General features: G+C 32.8%; 1 long non-coding RNA gene across 1 annotated transcript in view; it reads right to left on the reverse strand.

Annotated features, from left to right (window-relative positions):
- LOC149061940 (uncharacterized) overlaps window positions 1-19,167 on the reverse strand; it is a 189,567-nt gene that overhangs the window by 17,153 nt on the left and 153,247 nt on the right. Inside the window, exon 3 of the long non-coding RNA XR_016189421.1 lies at window positions 4,176-4,286. This is a non-coding gene — a long non-coding RNA (uncharacterized LOC149061940). The remainder of the gene's footprint in view (window positions 1-4,175; window positions 4,287-19,167) is intronic.

A 19,167-nucleotide genomic window follows, 5' to 3' on the forward strand; every position in this document is an offset into this window, starting at 1 on the left:
GTAGCCCGTTTTATCATAGCAGCGTAAACTTCGTCCATGATTTAATAAATAAATATAGGTATTGTGCAGTTATGTATTACGTTTTAATTGAAAAAAAGTGTTTGCCTCTATTGGCTACAATTTGCGTTGCATTACTACAACGTTACATGAAACGAATTATATATACCTGAAAAGCATTGTCTATGATCAATCAACAAAAATATGCACTTTGCATTGAAATCCGGGCCCTATAATGATAACTAATCATGGGCGCTACTAGGGTAAAATTTATGGGAGTGATAAAATCTAAAGCACAATATGAGAACCCCCCCCCCCTTGTTTTAAAATCAGAAGTGTTACTGTCACCGATAATGTAAAAAATCGATACAGAATTTGGGAGTGCTAATTTTGATTTTGGGAGTGCTAAACTCCCAAGCCCCCCCCCTAGTTGCGCCCATGTAACTTATACCTTATAATTTGATAAGGTTGGAATAGCTTCAGTTGATACGACAAAATCGAAAAGTATACAATAGTTTTGAATTCAAACAAACGGTCGTATGAAATTATTATATCATTCAAACATCCCGGAGAACTCGCCCACCATCGTCCATCATATATATATAATGACCAAATTTCTGTTAATTAGAACTGCCAATAATTATGTACTGCCTGCATGATTGTTAGAGCTGACTACCCATAAGCGCAATCTATGCTTAGAACGAGACACCGTTTCGTAGGTAGCCATAATATTTTAATTGTTTTAATTGTAATCTGTACGAGTAGTAGTGTTTTCGCTAGCGTTGAATGCAGCAGCACAGGTATATGTATATCCTACGCCATAAAGGGCGCGACATGTTGAATCCGTCGGTTTTACACTACATGAATATTTTAACTGTAACAATGCCACGTGTTCGGGTATATAAATTAAGACAATTACGTATTACGTACGAAAACCAAACGAACATGTGTGACGGATTTTACCCGCAATTGAATTGTTAATCGGTCTATTAATATTGCGTGCCTACCGCCTGCGTGACGACTATACTCGAATACCCTATCCCTCACCCACACCAACGCCACAGACCAACCGATTTGCCAACAAATAAGTACAACAAAGCTAGTTTTTTTTTTATTATTACAATGGCTTGTCGGTTTGTTTTATCGAAGAAAAATATGTACAAACCGTATGCAATAAAAAAACAATAAGCGTACGAATCGTGTACAAGTCGCTTGATTTACACGGACCGAGAACGACTTTGTCCGATAATAATTATACGAAAAATCATTTCACGTTAAATCAACGAATACGCCTAAACCTGCACATTAATTATTATTAATAATATGAGATGCACTCGGTTCCGTAAAACGATTAAACAACAATGCATTTTTATTAAATATTTAAATTTATATAATTTGGCGTTCACGATTGATGAATGTCGTAAATTACTCGACCTATCTATGTTATATTACTCGTATATCAGTCGTATATCTGTCTGCATGTGACAAACATTTCATTTGTCAGACCGTTTGTGCTGCATCCTCTTTTAATTTTGTCTGGTACATGATAAAAACATACGTAATAAAATAATTTAACGAAACAAAATATGTGCCACATTTAAATACCTATGGTGTGATATATATTATAATAAAAAAATATTTAAAAAGAGAAATTTATAAAAAGTGTTATCACTTGGAAGCGACGGACGCTCCATCCACTCAATGACTTTATGTCTTTTATATATAGACTGCCTCCACGGTGCAGCTTAAAAATAGTCGAATATAGATATTTCGTTGATGAACGAAATAAAAGCAAATTACAATAATACGACGAAAAAACATATACATTGCAGGATACATTGACGTACACAGAATTCAATTTCGGGGGGTGGGGGGGTTATAAAACAGAGCAATAACAAATCGTACAGTAACATAGTAAAACAATTTTTTCTTCCTCCTTATAATCATTATTTTTAATGTGACTATTATTATGCTAAATATCAAAATTTTATAGAAATTCGGGAGGGGGAGTCCCCTCTGCAGTATACATGTCTGCTTGGATAATGAAAATAATAATTTACCAAATTATCTACTTGTCACCTGAAAAATCAAGTGACAACCTAATAAGTAGGTATGTTAAAAAAAAAATACATCTCGCGATTTCGGAAGTTCATATCTGCGGGTGTGTAATAAATAATAATAAATGTTATATTATACGTTACAATATTGTCATAAGTCTTTTGTTTTTAAAGTCTAAAATTCATTAGGATAATAGACAGTGTCCACCGACACAGAAACACTCATTACTGTTTCTGTAGATTTCAATATTTATTTTTGTGGCTACACATAACAGGTGCGTCGATGTGTATCTTGAAATTTATCTCGGCATTCACGACTTTTTTTTTTCGGTGTTTGTTTTACAACTGTTCGTTTGTGTGGAAATTGCCTCGCTTTCACGGTATTCAGTACATTTAACGGCGTTTGTATTACGCTTCTTTTGTGTCGAGTGCGATTTGGGTCTTATCTCTTCTTCATTTGTTGAGCGTGTCGCAGCCCAGCGCACCATCGCTATTATAAGCCCGAACGCACTTTTTACAATAACAAACGATAAATCATACTACCTACTAAAATGTATTGTTAACAACATTTTCTAGTCACTTGTCATATATTATATAGATGATTAAAACTGTCGTAAACAATATATTTTAGTAAATATAATGTTTGTTATAATATTATATTGTTATGTTAACATATTATATTATGCTACAGTGCTCGAATTGGGAAATTGAAAGAAGGGGAACTCAAATAGAAATTCAAAAAACAGCGTTCCAACTGAAAATTTATTGGCCACTAACCCGTGGGGGGCTTGGCCCCCACACCCCCTTAATTACTTCCAAAATATCACTATATTTTTATTAGTTTACATATTTTTTTCTATAAATGTTATTATTCAAAAATGATAATAATGTATTGAATAAAATAAAATTCTCCAACACTTACGAGTTTATTTTATTTTTTACAGTACCTATTTAATATATTTTATAAGATTGAATAAAAACAAAATAAAAATATTCATTGGCATTTAATACCGCGTACCCATCATGCGTTCTTTTAGGAAAATGTAGTATAGGAACGCTATTTAAAATCAAAAGGTAGTATAGGAGCTGAGTTCCCATGCGTCTCCCCCCCCCCAGTTCGAGCACTGATTATGCATAATATATTTTTAACGCGATAACCGTGTTGACCATTGGGCCCATAAAAGGAATATTGTTGTATGGTTATTGGCCAAGTTCAATGATAAAAAATACAGACGAATTGATATAACGATTTTGGTGTCTTATCTGCACGACGTAACTTGTAAATGTATATTTAGAACATTTGTAAAATTCTGAGATATTATCAAAAAATGTGTACTGATTAGGTGCAGACACCTGTCAATAAATCTAGTTTTAAATTTTTAATATTACTTTTTTCAACCCACTTAAAACAATATAAAATATGATCTGAGCATGTCTGATTAGACTGCGTAAAACTTTGGGTTTTAATTTTGAAAATGATTTTTGATTCATTAACAAGATCAGGTACTATATTATAAGTGTAAACTTTAATGAGTTTTAATATTCTAAAAACTATTCGATAAAAAAATAAAAAAATACCGTTTGTACATTCTGTTTTGAATATCGTTTTTCCATTAAAACTCATTAATGAATCAAATTCCATTTTACAACATTTAAATCCGTTTCACCAAAACTCTACAGCCGACAGCTAGCCGATTATGTTGAATATCACTTTTGTTTGTGCATAATACAGTCCTCTTTATGTTTACCCTTAGTAGTAACAATATCTAAAAAATACAATAATAATGTGATATATATAGCAACTCGATGTAACGGTGAACCAGAACCACCCCTCGGGCACAATAACCAAGACCGGCAAGACCTTTAAAATGAAAAATTGGTTTTTAACTACAATATCAAACGAGGGGAAATTTTCTAATGTGTAAGTCGTAAAACGTATGTTTTTTTTATTCATTTATAAATCATGCTACATTAGTTTTTTGCAAGTATACACATTATTCTTTTGATGCAATATATATGCAATATGCATGTATTTTTTTATTTTATATATCAATTTAGTATGAAGCGTTTTAAAATTATGATATATGTATTTTTCGAATCTTTAACTATTATTGCACCTACCTATACTACACAGTTACTTAATCCTTTTAATCATTTTATATTTAGATGAACCGAGTTTAATGAGGTCCTTCGTTGGTGTCACTCAGCGTTCTTCTCATTTTCTCGTGTCAACTAAAAACATAACAAAAAAATATTCTTTAATATGTACATATAGTATAAAAATAAAATAAACGTCGTTCATTATATTTGTTGTATGGTAACTGTGTTATCAATAGTTGTTATCTTGTATTATATAATAATATCAGTTGTTCATACATATAGTCAGAGTCATTGTAAGACAGAAGCACATGTTAATTGTTAAGTGCAAAATAATAAAATTTATATTATGTATCAGTGTTAAATAATAAATAATAAAATAATAAGTCTATAATAAATAGTACATTAGTGTAGAACATAAAACATGGCGCAGTCGAATGGTCAAGTAGTTCCTGCTCCGTCGCCACTAGACATTAGTGAACCAAGTATGGTAATACGTAATTTAAGGTTATTTAAGTCAAAATTTCAACTTTATTTATTGGCCAATGACTTAGATGAAAAGTCAGATAAACTCAAAGTTGCAATACTTTTAAGTGTAATTGGTGATGAAGCATATGAGTTTTTAGAATCTATCAATATTACTAGTGATAATAATCCTGGCTGTGTTAAAAAAATATTTCATGAAATACAACAGTATTATGAACCTAAGGGTAACGTAATAATTGAACAATTTAAATTTTTCCGTCGTTATCAGGAAGAAGGGGAAGCGTTTGACAAATTTTTAAGAGACATACGCAATCTAGCCAAACGCTGTGAGTTTGGTAATTTGGAAGAGAATATGGTACGAATCAGGCTAGTACTGGGTGTCAAAGACTTGGGTCTACAAGAAAGACTCCTAAGAGCACCAGATCTTAGTCTTGAGAAAACTATAGATCATTGCAAATCCGCAGAATTGGCTCGATATCAGCAGCATTTATTAACTGATAACGGAGGATTAGTTGAAGAGAAAAATGTTCAAAAAATTTATGGTGATAAATCGAATAATCTAAAACATTGGAGGAAGCAGTCAAACTCAGCACAAGTAGAGAAGCCGTCAACACCAGAAACTGACCAGTATAACTGTAAGAAATGTGGGTATAAACATGGACCAAGAAGCTGTCCGGCATATGGAAAGAATTGTGCCAATTGTGGAAGACCCAATCATTTTAAAGTAGGATGTAGAGTTAATAATCAACATAAGGTATTGAATATTGGTGAATATTATGAAAATAATAATGTAAATAGTGAGCCTGAGCATAACTTATTTGATATTTGTTCAGTAATAGTATCAAATGTAAGTGAACAGTGTCCTAACCCTAATAATATGAATGGATGGTTTAAGAATATATTAATTAATAATTATGATGTACATTTTAAGTTAGACACTGGTTCGGACATTGATATATTACCTTTAAGTCTGTTTAATAATATCAAAAGGAATGAAATCGTTGAAAAAATTAATTATAAGATTCAAGCATATGGGGGATATGTTATTAAATTTGTTGGGGCTGTAAAAATGAATTGTTTGATTTCCAATCAAAATATTAAGCTCAGGTTTGTTATTGTTGATGATAAAATACAAAATAAATGTATACCTATTTTAGGACTAGACACATGTGTTAAGTTTGGTTTGGTTGGTAAAATAGAAGTAAATAGTATTAATAGTAATGATGTGGAGAAACAGTTGGTTAGAGATTATAAAGATGTGTTTGAAGGTTTAGGAAATTTTCCAGAGGAGTATGATATTAAAATTAGAGAGAATAGTGAAGGTTGGATTAATCCACCAAGGAGGGTACCAGAATCCATAAAGGGTGAACTTAAAAAAACACTAGATATCATGACTAAAGATGGTGTAATAGTACCTGTAGATAGACCAGGTAAATGGTCAAGTAATATTGTTATTGTTGAAAAGCCCAATAAAAAGTTGCGAATCTGTTTAGATCCGTCAGAATTAAATAAAGTCATAATTCGAGAACATCATTTAATACCAACAATGGATGAGATTAGAATGAGCTTAAGTAATAAAATGTGGTACTCATTGTTAGATCTTAAAAATGGGTTTTGGCAAATTAAGCTGTCTAAAGAGTCCAGCAATATATGTTGCTTTAGTACGCCTTTTGGATATTATAAATTTACTAGGCTTCCATTTGGGCTGTCATGTGCTCCTGAAGAGTTCCAAAAACAGAATCAGAAGTGTTTTGGAGATATTGAAAATATAAAAATTTATTTTGATGACATATTAATTGCTGCTGAGGATGAAAGAACACATGATATGGCGGTAAAGTCTGTATTGGAAAGGGCAAAGTCTGTTGGAATAAAATTTAATGCAGACAAGTTTATCTATAAAAAGAAAGAAATCAATTATTTAGGTATGATTTTTAGTATGGAGGGAATGAAAGTTGACCCGGAACGAGTTGAGGCGATTAACAGTTTAAAAGAACCTAAAAATAAAGTAGAACTACAACGAATTATAGGGATGTTCAATTTCCTTAGGCAATTTATACCAAATATGTCACAATTGATTGCTCCCATAAGAGAGTTGTTAAAGAAAAATGTGCACTGGACATGGACTAACATTCATAGTGAAGTTATAAGACAATTGAAACATATAATTACTAACTCACCTGTCCTTGTTAATTTTGATCCAAAAAAGGAAATAAGTATTCAATGTGATAGCTCTAGTAGTGGACTAGGTTGCTGCTTAATGCAAGAAGGAAAGCCAGTAGCATTTTCCTCTAGGAGTTTAACAGATTCAGAGAAACAGTACCCACAAATTGACAAAGAGATGTTAAGCATTTTGTTTTCGTGTCGCAAATTTCATAATTATATTTATGGATATCATACAAAAATTTGGACGGATCATTCACCACTAACATCGATTTATAAAAAAAATTTTCATAAAGTTATATCAAATAGATTACAAAAAATGAAACTCAAGCTATTGATCTATGATTTAGAAATTAATTATTTACCAGGCAAAGAAATGCATATTGCAGACCTGTTGTCGAGAAATTATATTAATAATGAATTTGACAAGGAAATTAATATTGAAGGGGTAGTACATTCAATTAATAATACTATAAATGTTTCAAAAATAGCTGAGGCTACTAGGCATGACCAAGTACTAGTGAAAATTTTAGAATACTATAATGAAGGTTGGCCAAAGGATAAAAATAAGATTAGTGGTGAGATTCAACATTATTGGAGTCTTCGTAATGATATTGTTGTTGAAAAAGGAGTTCTTTATGTTAAAAATAAAATTATTATGCCTTACAGCCTGAGACGGTTGGCATTACAGCAGTTACACGAAGGACATAATGGTGTGAATAAAACTGTACTTAGAGCTAAGCAGTTAGTATACTGGCCTGGGTTGGATAATGAAATAAAACAATATGTATTGAGTTGCAAAGTTTGTGATAGATTTAAAAATTCTAATACAAAAGAGCCATTACAGCAACACCAAGTGGCTAAACTGCCTTTTGAAATTATAAGTTCTGACATATTGACTTATGGTGGTAAAGATTATGTTATTGTATTTGATCATTATTCAAAATGGCTAGAAATAATCAAAATAAATTTTAAAACAGCTCAAGAAGTTATACAACAGTTAAAAAAGATCTTCAGTACACATGGGTATCCGCAAATAATATACTCTGATAATCAACCTTATTGCTCTGATGTATTTAAGCAATTTTGTGTAATGTATAATATAAAATTACTAACGTCTAGTCCTAGATACCCTCAGTCTAATGGGACGGCAGAAAGAGCAGTACAAACTGCCAAACAAATGCTTAGGAAAGCTGATTTTGAAAAAAAAGAAATATTAGACATTTTGCTTGAGTATAGGTGTACAACTTTACCACAGATCGGAGCTTCACCTTGTGAATTAGTCATGAGTAGACTATTAAGAACTAAGTTTCCAGTAAATGAGAATACTTTAAAACCTAAAATTCAAGTTAATGATGAAAACAGAATGTTAAACTATCAAGCCAAATATAAAGACTATTATGATAAAAGAACTAAATCCAAAGATGAGTTTAATGCAAATGATGATGTGGTTGTAAATGAAGGAAGAGTATGGTTACCTTGTAAAGTTTTAAGTAAATTAGATAATTATCCAAGGTCATATGTGGTCAAGCTACAAAATGGGCAAATAGTCAGGCGCACATCATATCATTTACGTCACACAAAAGGACAACACTATATTGAAAATTATGAAGACAATGATGATATAATATTAGGAGTAAGTAGTAATGAAAAAGCGGTGAGTGAGGAAAAAATTAAAGATAGTCAAAGTAATGAAGAAGTGGTGAATGAGAAAAAAATTAAAGATAGTCAGAGTAATGAAAAAGTAGTGAGTGAGGGATTGAATGGTGAAATAACAAAAACAAAAGTTGGAAGAGTAGTTAAAAAACCAGCTAAGCTAGATATTTATGATCTCAGTAATTAATCAGTATTAGTAATTGTTGTTTTTGAATGTAATTATTTTTATTGTCATTTATATCATTATTTATTAATGTAATTATTATTATTTGAAATATTGTTAAAAAAAAAAAAATTTAAAATGTAAATCATAATTTATTAGTGTATTAATTGTTCAAAACAACTGCTAATGTATCTATTGTATCATTCGTATTTTGTATCTTAAAGGGAAGGATGTTGTATGGTAACTGTGTTATCAATAGTTGTTATCTTGTATTATATAATAATATCAGTTGTTCATACATATAGTCAGAGTCATTGTAAGACAGAAGCACATGTTAATTGTTAAGTGCAAAATAATAAAATTTATATTATGTATCAGTGTTAAATAATAAATAATAAAATAATAAGTCTATAATAAATAGTACATTAGTGTAGAACATAAAACAATATTATTACGTTTTATAGAAGACTGATCTGTGTATAACTATAAGGGTCGGGTCGCCACTTAAAAATAGTATAAACTGTTTGGCAACAGTCGCACTTTGGTTGACAGTTTTGTTTTGTTTTTATACGTTTATTTTTAAGCGAGTCAGCTTATAACTATACTAAAACATCGTCTAGTAATAAACAATTTTAAAAACATCACGATACAATAAATTGTATTTGACATCATCGACACCTAAACATTGACCACTGACTGTACGTATACTATACTAGTACAGTGTCGTAATGAATAATAACATTTAAAAATTATTATGCGAACCAATAACCGTCTCCTATCGTCACTCTCTTCCAGACCAAAATATCGTCATTGTTATTAACTGTTATACATTATGCAGTGCATACAAACCTGGGTCTGGGCATCACCCTGAATTTGGTATATACTATATAGCCTGTATATATGTGACTACGCAATATTATAATATTATGCTAATTCTCTAAAATACGGCAGTGTCCCTCGATTAACGTTTCCGGAAACTCGAGCGTCAGCGCAATAAATTTATTTACTCCTCGACGACAAAACAACGATCGTAGGTATGTATATTTTATTAACATTGTACCGTAGTCGTAGTATTAGTCTTATGGTAACAAAGTTTAGGGTATGGGTATCAAAATTCGAATACGATTTAGTTGGCGGCCCACAGTTAAATTGAAATTAGGCGATCTTATAATTGACCAATTTTAAAAAAAAATTGTAAGAATTGGAATTTTTTAAACAACATTTTATTTATACATCTAGTTGAGTCCAAATATTAATATTATATAATACTACAGGAAATACATAATCATTTTTTTTACCCAATAGTTATGAATGAAACGTTTTTGTATGTATTATGTTTTTGTGTTTAGATATAGGTATCTATTATTTTATATGAATTATTTATTTATTTTTGTCACATAAAAGAATCAAAAACAGTTTTTCATATAATATTATCTATATCAGCGATTCTCAAATTTTTTTTTCACATACAACTTGATTATATTATCAATCAGTCACGTACCACTAATGATTAAAAATGAGTTAAATACATTTATTTATAATAAAAAGGCAATAAAATATAATGATAAAATTACTATTTATTTATTAATACAATTTTATTAGTGTTTTTAAACTTACGTTTTCCACGTGCCATCATGTAGTCTTCTAGTCTCTACCAGTGGTACGCGTACCACAATTTGAGAACCGCTGATCATTATTCTATAAACTCACAAATTATTTACATTTATTATGAAGTTGATCAATCTCAAATAAAGCTGGCCAGCCAGGACATTATTATAATATGGTATGATCAGGCTCATAAAATATATGCCATGACCAGATAACTACAAGAGGTGTTGTATTAAAAAAAAAAATTTTTTATTCATTATAAATAGAACATTGTCAGTAACTATACTTGACGTGGTAGAACTCAGATCCACAATTATATCTACCTGTCTATAGTACCCTAAATATGATAAAGTATCATTCATATATAAGTAAACAATGGTACTATTTCACCGTCAATAATATTCGACAATAGGGTTAAGTAAAACACTAAACTAAAATGTCAAGGTTTCATAAATATTAAATTTTATTCTAAAAATGTAAACCTGTTTCAAGTAGGTACCCAGGCCAATATTATACTATGTACCGATGTTATATTGTATTTTTAAGAAATGATTTATGTAATTCGTTTGGTGTAAGTGATTTTAATTATGGATTTTTAGTTATTACTAAATCATCGTACTCCGTATCAACAACGTTATTTAAATTTTATTTATTCAATCTTATATTTATTTGATATTATATACCTTTATAATAATATAGCATAAGTATAACACAATGTTAATATCACTCTCGGTCCGCAAAATCTTAAGTTTTTAGTGGGTTTTTTTGTTTTGTCTGATTGTTTGTTTTCAGTCAATAATATGCCTCGTTTTGATTTATTCTAGTATTGCATCTTAAATTTTAAAGGAAAAAAACCGTAACGGCTAAAATAACAATAAATAGAAATTCAAAACCACCACAACTGAAGTGCATAATGGGACTAAATAGTAAATATTATGTCTTCCGTTTTTCATTTGACATCAACTACGAGAACGACGAGAGGAATAGAAAAAAACGACAGTGAATCGTTTCAGACAAAAAAATATATAACTCTGATTTTCGTTTGATCACGACTACGAGTCATATATTATACGTTATTTTATTGTATGGAATTATGACTCGTTGTTTTAAATAACTGAAACATAGTAATATTTAATGAACACAGTTATTCACTTAAACTTCAAATAACGATTAAAAATAAATCAATAGGTCCCGCAAACATATCTTAAAGAGCATCCATGATAATGGGATTACCTCTAACCAGTAACCATGTAAAATTACAATAATTCAACTATAGCCTATAGCAATAAACACATTTATTTGTTTTAATTTAATTGTATATATGTTATAAAACAAGCATGATGACGTTTTGCTTTGAATTTTCAACGTATTTTTTAATTTTGATTAAAATGCTATGTGTTTATTATTTGTTTTCGACTATTTACAGCGAAACTCGGTTTTTTTCCCCAAGAAATGACTTATCGTCGAATACCATCTATGATTTAAAGTTAAAAATTAAATTTATTTTTGAAAAATATTAAAATATTGAAATATTTCACAATTTCAAATTTCACGAAATTTTCAAACACTAATTGTAATATATTCGTAACAAAACAATATGCTTATAATAAATTAAAAATGCATATTCTTGTATAAAAATATAAACCTCCCTGAGTGCGCCACCGAAACCCATAACATAATTCGTACAAAATGCATCTGTGACGCTATATTATTGGCTTATAGAGCTTACGTATTGTTTATATAGGCACGCTTGATTTTTCAGCACTACACAATGTCTCTGTGGTCACGTGTTGTGTGTGCAGGTGTTATAGACTGGTTAAACAGATGCGGTTCATTATTATTAATATAATATCGGATAGTAATGGTGGTAATGTTACCAAAGTCAGTACTGGTCAATACAACAAAATTATTTTGATTAGTTATCCAAATTATATGGACTCTACATGTCAAGGTATTCACATAGAGTGGGCTATGCATGTTGTCATCTCATATTGTGTTTGAAAAATTTGTATTTAATATATTACCGTAAGATATACATAATTTAATCTCGTAATTGTCATTAAAAATTATTCGAATTATTGATTTTTGAATTTATTATTTTATAAATATTTAACATGATATGGGTAATAGTATAATATAACAGTAGAGCTTGCAAGAATAAGCCGACAACTTCAAGACTCACTTGGTCCCAACAAAGACAAAAAAAGTATACCATATTTTTCATCAATCACATTAGTTAATGCAAATCATTTTAAGTTTATTTGACATAGTTTTAGAATAATTATAATAGTTTTAAAAACGATCAATATTAACAATTTTAATATTATTTTGTAAGATAAGTAAAAAAAAAAAAAACTATAAATGATTATGTATTAAATAGAGCATTTTATATTCTGATGAAAATTAACTGTTAATCGGCCAAACAAATTACATTCGATCATAATACAAAAATATGGTAAAGGTAAGTATATTAAACAGACACGTGCGTTACATTACAAGCACACCTACGTACGGCCACGCGCACAATCGATATCAACAAATATACGATATTTGGCCAACCGCCGACCACCACTGCGATATATATATATTTTATATCAGATTTAAAGCGGACAGTGTCGCCGCGGTAGTTCCGGATCTTGAACCCCCGGTCGGGGATGTACTCTTGTGCTTACATAATACACTTGACTCTCTTTTCTGACCCTAAGTGACGAAGAAAACGCCCATTTTTCATCGCGCACAATATTCTAACTAAGACCTTGTTTGGACGGTTTGCACGTGTACCTATATACCTATAGATAATATTATTATATTATAATATACGGTTTTGACATTTTCTGAGACGAGATACTATTTGTGCTGATTTGACAAATAATATTCGTCTTGGCACTCGACAACCCGCGACAAGATTTTAAAAAAAATAGTGATCCGAAAAGTTTGTATTAACTGATTAGGTAACTAAATACGTTTACGGACAACTTCTTTTCTTAAATAATCATATAACCGCGGTTGTCGAATGCCAAGCTGTGAGTGTCCTTCTAGTGCTCATTTTGCCTATCAGTCATCACGAACAACCGTGTAAGGCAGACATAACGTAATACAGTAAAACTTCTCTATAACGGACCCTCAATTAAACGGAATCGTCCTTATAACGGAAAAATGTTTGGTCCAATGCGATTCCGTTATAGAGAGGTTTCACTGTATATATGTAATAAATCCGTATGACTGTTTATATATGGGCACCGGTTTGTAGTTGTTTTTTTTTTTGTTTTTGGTTTGGGTAATGGAGGTGATTACCATCCCCCGTTTCGTAACTTCATAAATTGAGGACTATTTAAAAAAATTAAAGGGCTTTAGCACTAGCAGGTTTTTCATCATTTTCAACTTCTCATGCAGGCAGGCGGTTCGGTTAAAGCATTTCCGGATTTTCTACGACGACTCGTCCGGTGGCTGCACACCCGCCATATTGTCGTAAAACATTAAAATATATGATAAAGGTTTTAAGAAACCGTCCGCGAAACGGTAGTCCGGGGTCCGGTGGTGGTATCAAACTCGCGCGTGTATTATATGTATTCGGGATCGCGCGCGGGCGCGGTAATATCAGCCCGGCGTGACGGAGCACAGTGTGACCGACGAGGGGGATGGTTAGGTTAGTGGTAGTTACAGGGGCGGGCGGGTGACGAGCGATGGACACTATAGCTGAGGTGCGCGTCGTGTGTGTGTGCGCGCGCGTATTATATATATAGTGGCCGTTATTATATATACCGCGGTGGGTGAATGGGTGAATGGGTAGCGAACTTGAGGGGGTGCGAAGCGCAAAAGCTTCGATCCCGCCGCCGCTGCCACACGTCACCATGGCGACCGTACCGCCGCCGCCGCCGGCGTGTGCGGTTTGGCTTTTCGGACGATCGCGGGTGAGACGCGCCGGCGGTGCGCGACGGCCGTCGTCGTCGTCATCGTCGTCGTCGCCGTCGCCGTCGTCGTCGTCGTCGTCGTTCGTACACGTACGCGGCGCTCGGTATTTCTTACCGCCTCCACCGCCGCCGTAGCCTCTGTACCACCTTATCATAACAGCTATATATACGTGGCGTGTAGTACGGGCGCCATATTTGTTCTGCCGGTCATCCCCTCGCGGCGGCTGGGGGTGGCACGGGCTGAGGAGGGCATGACGGTGGAGGCGCTTGTTATATCGGAAAAGTTCAATTGTCCCCGCGGCGGCGGCAACAACGCGCTACAGACGACGGAACCTGCCGCCGCCGTACACGCACACATACACGTCGCGCAGCCGATATCGACTCGATCTCGCGCTTTCCCACCCCCTACCGCTGCTACCCCTTCTCAACCCATATCCACCTCCCCGCCGCCGCCGCGTATATAACACATCATCTCGCGCGCGCGAGAACTCCGCCGCTCATCCTCCGCCCGTATATAAAGCTTCGGTTTTTTTTTTTCGCCCACCGGCCGGCCGACGCTGTGCTCCACCCACCCCTCCGGCCGACCGGTTTATATTTTTTTCCCCCGTTATCCGCGTCGTAGATTCCTTCGTCTCCGCCACACCGTCGTCGTCCGCGGCCCGCCCGCCGCCCACCCCCGCCGGACAATCGCCGACGCCTTGTACCATATGTACTATACCACTGCTACCACTATAGGACTTTTGTGCTACACTACCACTTCTTATACTTACTACCACTACTACTACTAGACACCGCTTTATTATTATATTTACACACTGGCAAACGTTTGGTGTATTGATCCGCGCGCGCACACACCCGCACACACGCACGGCGCGCGCACGAGTACGCACACACACGCGCGCATAGATATGTAGTCCAATATTATTGTACGTGAATATCGTAGTCCGCTCGTCCACGTGTGCGTGTGTGCGCGCGCGAGACCTATGTCCGAGTGCGTTTACGCCGTACACTTGTGCCGGTTGGCCTCCGACCGCGCGGGCGAGTGACCGGCCGATGTTTGGGGTGTGGGTGGCGCGGGGTCGGTTATAGTTAGGGGTATGTGGCGGGGAGACGGAGTTCGGCCCGGCACTAGTGTTTCATCGAGCCGCTCGGCGACTGGTGGTGCTAGTGGTGGGGGGGGGGGCGATATTTATTTTTCCTGCCCGCGATTTCCGGTTCAAAAGAGAATAATATATTATGGAATACCTACCTACCGCGGTCACGTGTTGTGGCCGTCATCGAATCGAAATCCAAATCACTCCGTCCTCGACGAATCTCGAATCGGCGTGGCATTGCCCATACGGTGGTCCACGTGAATTCGAGGTTGTCACTTGTAGCTGATTGTTACTGTGTTTGATAGGTTTAAACTGACAATTATAAAGCGATACTATCGGGTTTTTTTTTCTTCGGTTTACAATATATGATGATATAATATCATCATTGTTATTTATTTTTATTTTGTATTATAGTCTATTTTAACACCCACATATACAGTAACGAGAGAAAACTTAACGTAATGGGCACGCAAATAACTTGTTTTAGGTACACAAAATATATTATAAGTTATACCACCAGAAATCGTAATTATTGTTTGATTTAACACGCTTAAAGTTTACGCTGAAAACTTAATACGCTTATAAACTATAATATGACGAGTAGTTCCACAATAATGTTGACCAATAACAATCATTTATATAAATATATGATACAAAGTATCTATTACATTATGATTGTGTGGTCAGAAGAAGAACCAGTTAATCGATGATAGAATATATAGTAATATTGTTATTACACCTGTGTATAAATAACTTTATTATAAATCGTTTTATGGTAAGACGACAAGACGAAAGTTCAGTCAGAAATTTGAAACGCTTTGTCGCCGTATCACAGTGGTTTAAAAACTGATTTTATTTAAATTTTCTGCGTTTACTATATTAATATCAAGTTTACTATAGTTATATAATTATGTTATATCAAACGATTTCCAAATAACCTAACCTAATAATAGTTTCTCGAATAAAACATACGCGTATTAGATCCGAAAAATTTGAAGATTAATATTCATTATAATCACAAACTATATTTCACAGTAAATCTACTAAACTCAACGGTTATTGATTTCCAATAGTTGTAATGAAATAACGTAAAATATATTATTGTTATTGCCGTAAATTATAAAACCAGCTACGTTTGTCAAACAGTATAGATGCAAAGTGTCATATTATAGTGATAAATAAAAAATAATTTACAATATCAGATATTTTTAAGATTTATAGATTGTAAATAGTTTCAAAAATGAACATAACGAATCGAATTTGTGATAAGTATGTTTCAAATGAATACGTCATAAGGCATACCGATATTTCTCAAAAATTATATAGGTAATATAGCTGATATATTTTTAAAAAAAAACACTTCACAACATTTTATATGTATACTATTTTAGATTTTGGACAAAGCGATGAATTTATTAGTTTAAAATTATGCATTTTTAAATAAGATTGTTTTTCACATTTTTAAGCAGATAAAATGCTTCAATCATTAAGTTTAAAAGACTATTCAGGTACCAAATAGGTGCCAGTAGATACATTGAGGGGTTTCAAATAGAAAAATTATTGTTTATTGAATTTAAGACACAAACCAAACATCGTAAATTCTGGATATATTTCTCAAATATTTATAGCATAGAAATGTCTATATGGAATATAGGTACATTTTTTTTTTCAAATTTTTTTCATAGACATGTTAAACTGACATTTTATATAGTTCCCCAAAACTAATTTTCCTATGAATACACGAAATAGCCTCACAATGAATCACTCCTTTAGAATATTCAACGTATTTTTACATCTCGTATTTTGTTTCTGTAGGACATCAGTCTCCCCTTTTCACTGATATTTAAAGCCATTTGCTATTCTGAATCATTGATGAATGCTGTAAGTACTTGATTTTTACGCGCAAATTGAATTCACGTTTGTTTACCATGTGCAGTGTTAATGTATATTATACACAAAAGTTTCCACCATGTATTCTTAAAGTTGAAAACATTTTTTTCCGCAGCGAAAAGGACTACTCAGTCAACTAAACCCTTAGGTCCGTTGGGGGTTGGTCGGTAGCACACCACGACGGTGACCATGGCTGAAAGATTTTTTTTAACACGAAAATACGATTATTCGCGAATCCGGGGGATTGCGTTTTCGATTTTCAGAAAACAAACGCTCTTACAAACTATTAACGCTAAACCTACATGCTAAATAATTTAAGTAATTCTATTTAAAAACGTATATTATTACCATTTTTGAAAATTTACTAAACATCGTTATCTAATTTGAAATATATATGTATACATGGTAAATAAATATAAAAATATTACACTTTTGCGACAAATAAAAACTTAAATATCATGTAATAATTCAGTTTTTAAATTAATAATATTTATTAGTTTATAGTAAATCAATTTATTTATTTTTAAAGCATTCGTAGCTTGTAAAATAGTATGCATTAATTCTGACAATTTTAGATACTCCTCAATATAAAATCATTATTCCTAAAAAGAAACAGTTTTTGAACATATCACGCGGTTTCCATAGAAACATACCTCAATAAATTATCGAACTGTAGGTATACGTTTATGGTAGTATCATAATACAGTATTCAATGTGAAACAAAAACGTTTGAGATTAAATATAAATAAATACGAATCGTAAAATGTAGATACATGGTATACATCTGAAATACCACGTACAAAGTCGGATAACAGCTTATGAAGAAAAAATTAAATGAAAAATAATACGCCTATATAATATATGTTCACTGTTAAACAAGCCGAATAAAAAACACAATAACCATAATTATTATTATAATGTCCTCGCCTGCACCGTATTATAATATAATAAACAATAATATGAATATACGATGCGCAAGCTATATGGATAACATTTACCCATTCTCTTCTCCCCCTATAACATCGTATAGTCACTTATTTCCGGTCGAATATAATCCGCTTCATGAGCCTGCTAATTCTTTCGAAAATCGTATTGTTATATTATTAGGGCTTGGATAACTTTGTAATACGTATGCGTAACACCAAAACATGTGCAAACGTACATAATATATATTATGAATTATGATTTATGATAATTATAATATGTGTTGAACAATACTGTTTCGTGTGTCAGAAAATAAGTTCAGAACACGCAAGTTTAATACAATATTAAATCTATTTTTTATAAATTAACAATGACAGAGCATTAAAAAAATTTAAGTGGCCTTACCTTTTTTATGTTATCCGTCATTTAATGATTTCATAGGTTGACATAAACATAAACATATTATCAGAATAATTTCACAATAAATAGTCATTATAGGAATCGAAAATACAATTGTGTCAAACCTGCAGAGAAAGATTTCTCAAATTTAATTTATATAAATAATACGCCGATTCCACATGACTTTGAAAGCCATTAATTTGGTTTCGTTGTGGTCATAAATTATATAATAATATGTATAAATGTCAGAACTAATTAATTGCAGTATAAAGGAACCGTTCATTGTTCACTTAAAAAACTTGGATTGATGTAAATAATAGCAGTAGGTCACTGACTAAATACATTTCACTTGTGAATAATAAGACTTTCGATGAAACCAAAAAGTAACCGATTAAGTAAAAAGTCAATATTATAAAGCTCAATTTTTTTAAAACTTTAACTATATTGAACCCTGTCCATTGTGGTCTACGAGTAGGTACTATAATGACCACAAACTGTCTGAAGACAACGTAACAATCAACTCGTGCTGAGTCTAAACGCAATAATACACGAGTATTGTGTAAGTTAGTCAAGCTTAAAAACCGTAGGTCAGGAAAAGGGACACCTGCAGCAGAGATATTTTGGTTCTTAGTGAATGAACAACCGGCTACAATCGTTTTGCGCAGTTGTGCACACAATTTTACGAATCGTTTGAGCACGTATATTTACAAACAGTATTTACTTGC

Source organism: Diuraphis noxia, unplaced genomic scaffold, assembly GCF_037042655.1.
Source record: "Diuraphis noxia isolate RWA-SAM2 unplaced genomic scaffold, SU_Dnox_SAM2 contig0001, whole genome shotgun sequence".
Taxonomy (NCBI): Eukaryota; Metazoa; Arthropoda; class Insecta; order Hemiptera; family Aphididae; genus Diuraphis; species Diuraphis noxia.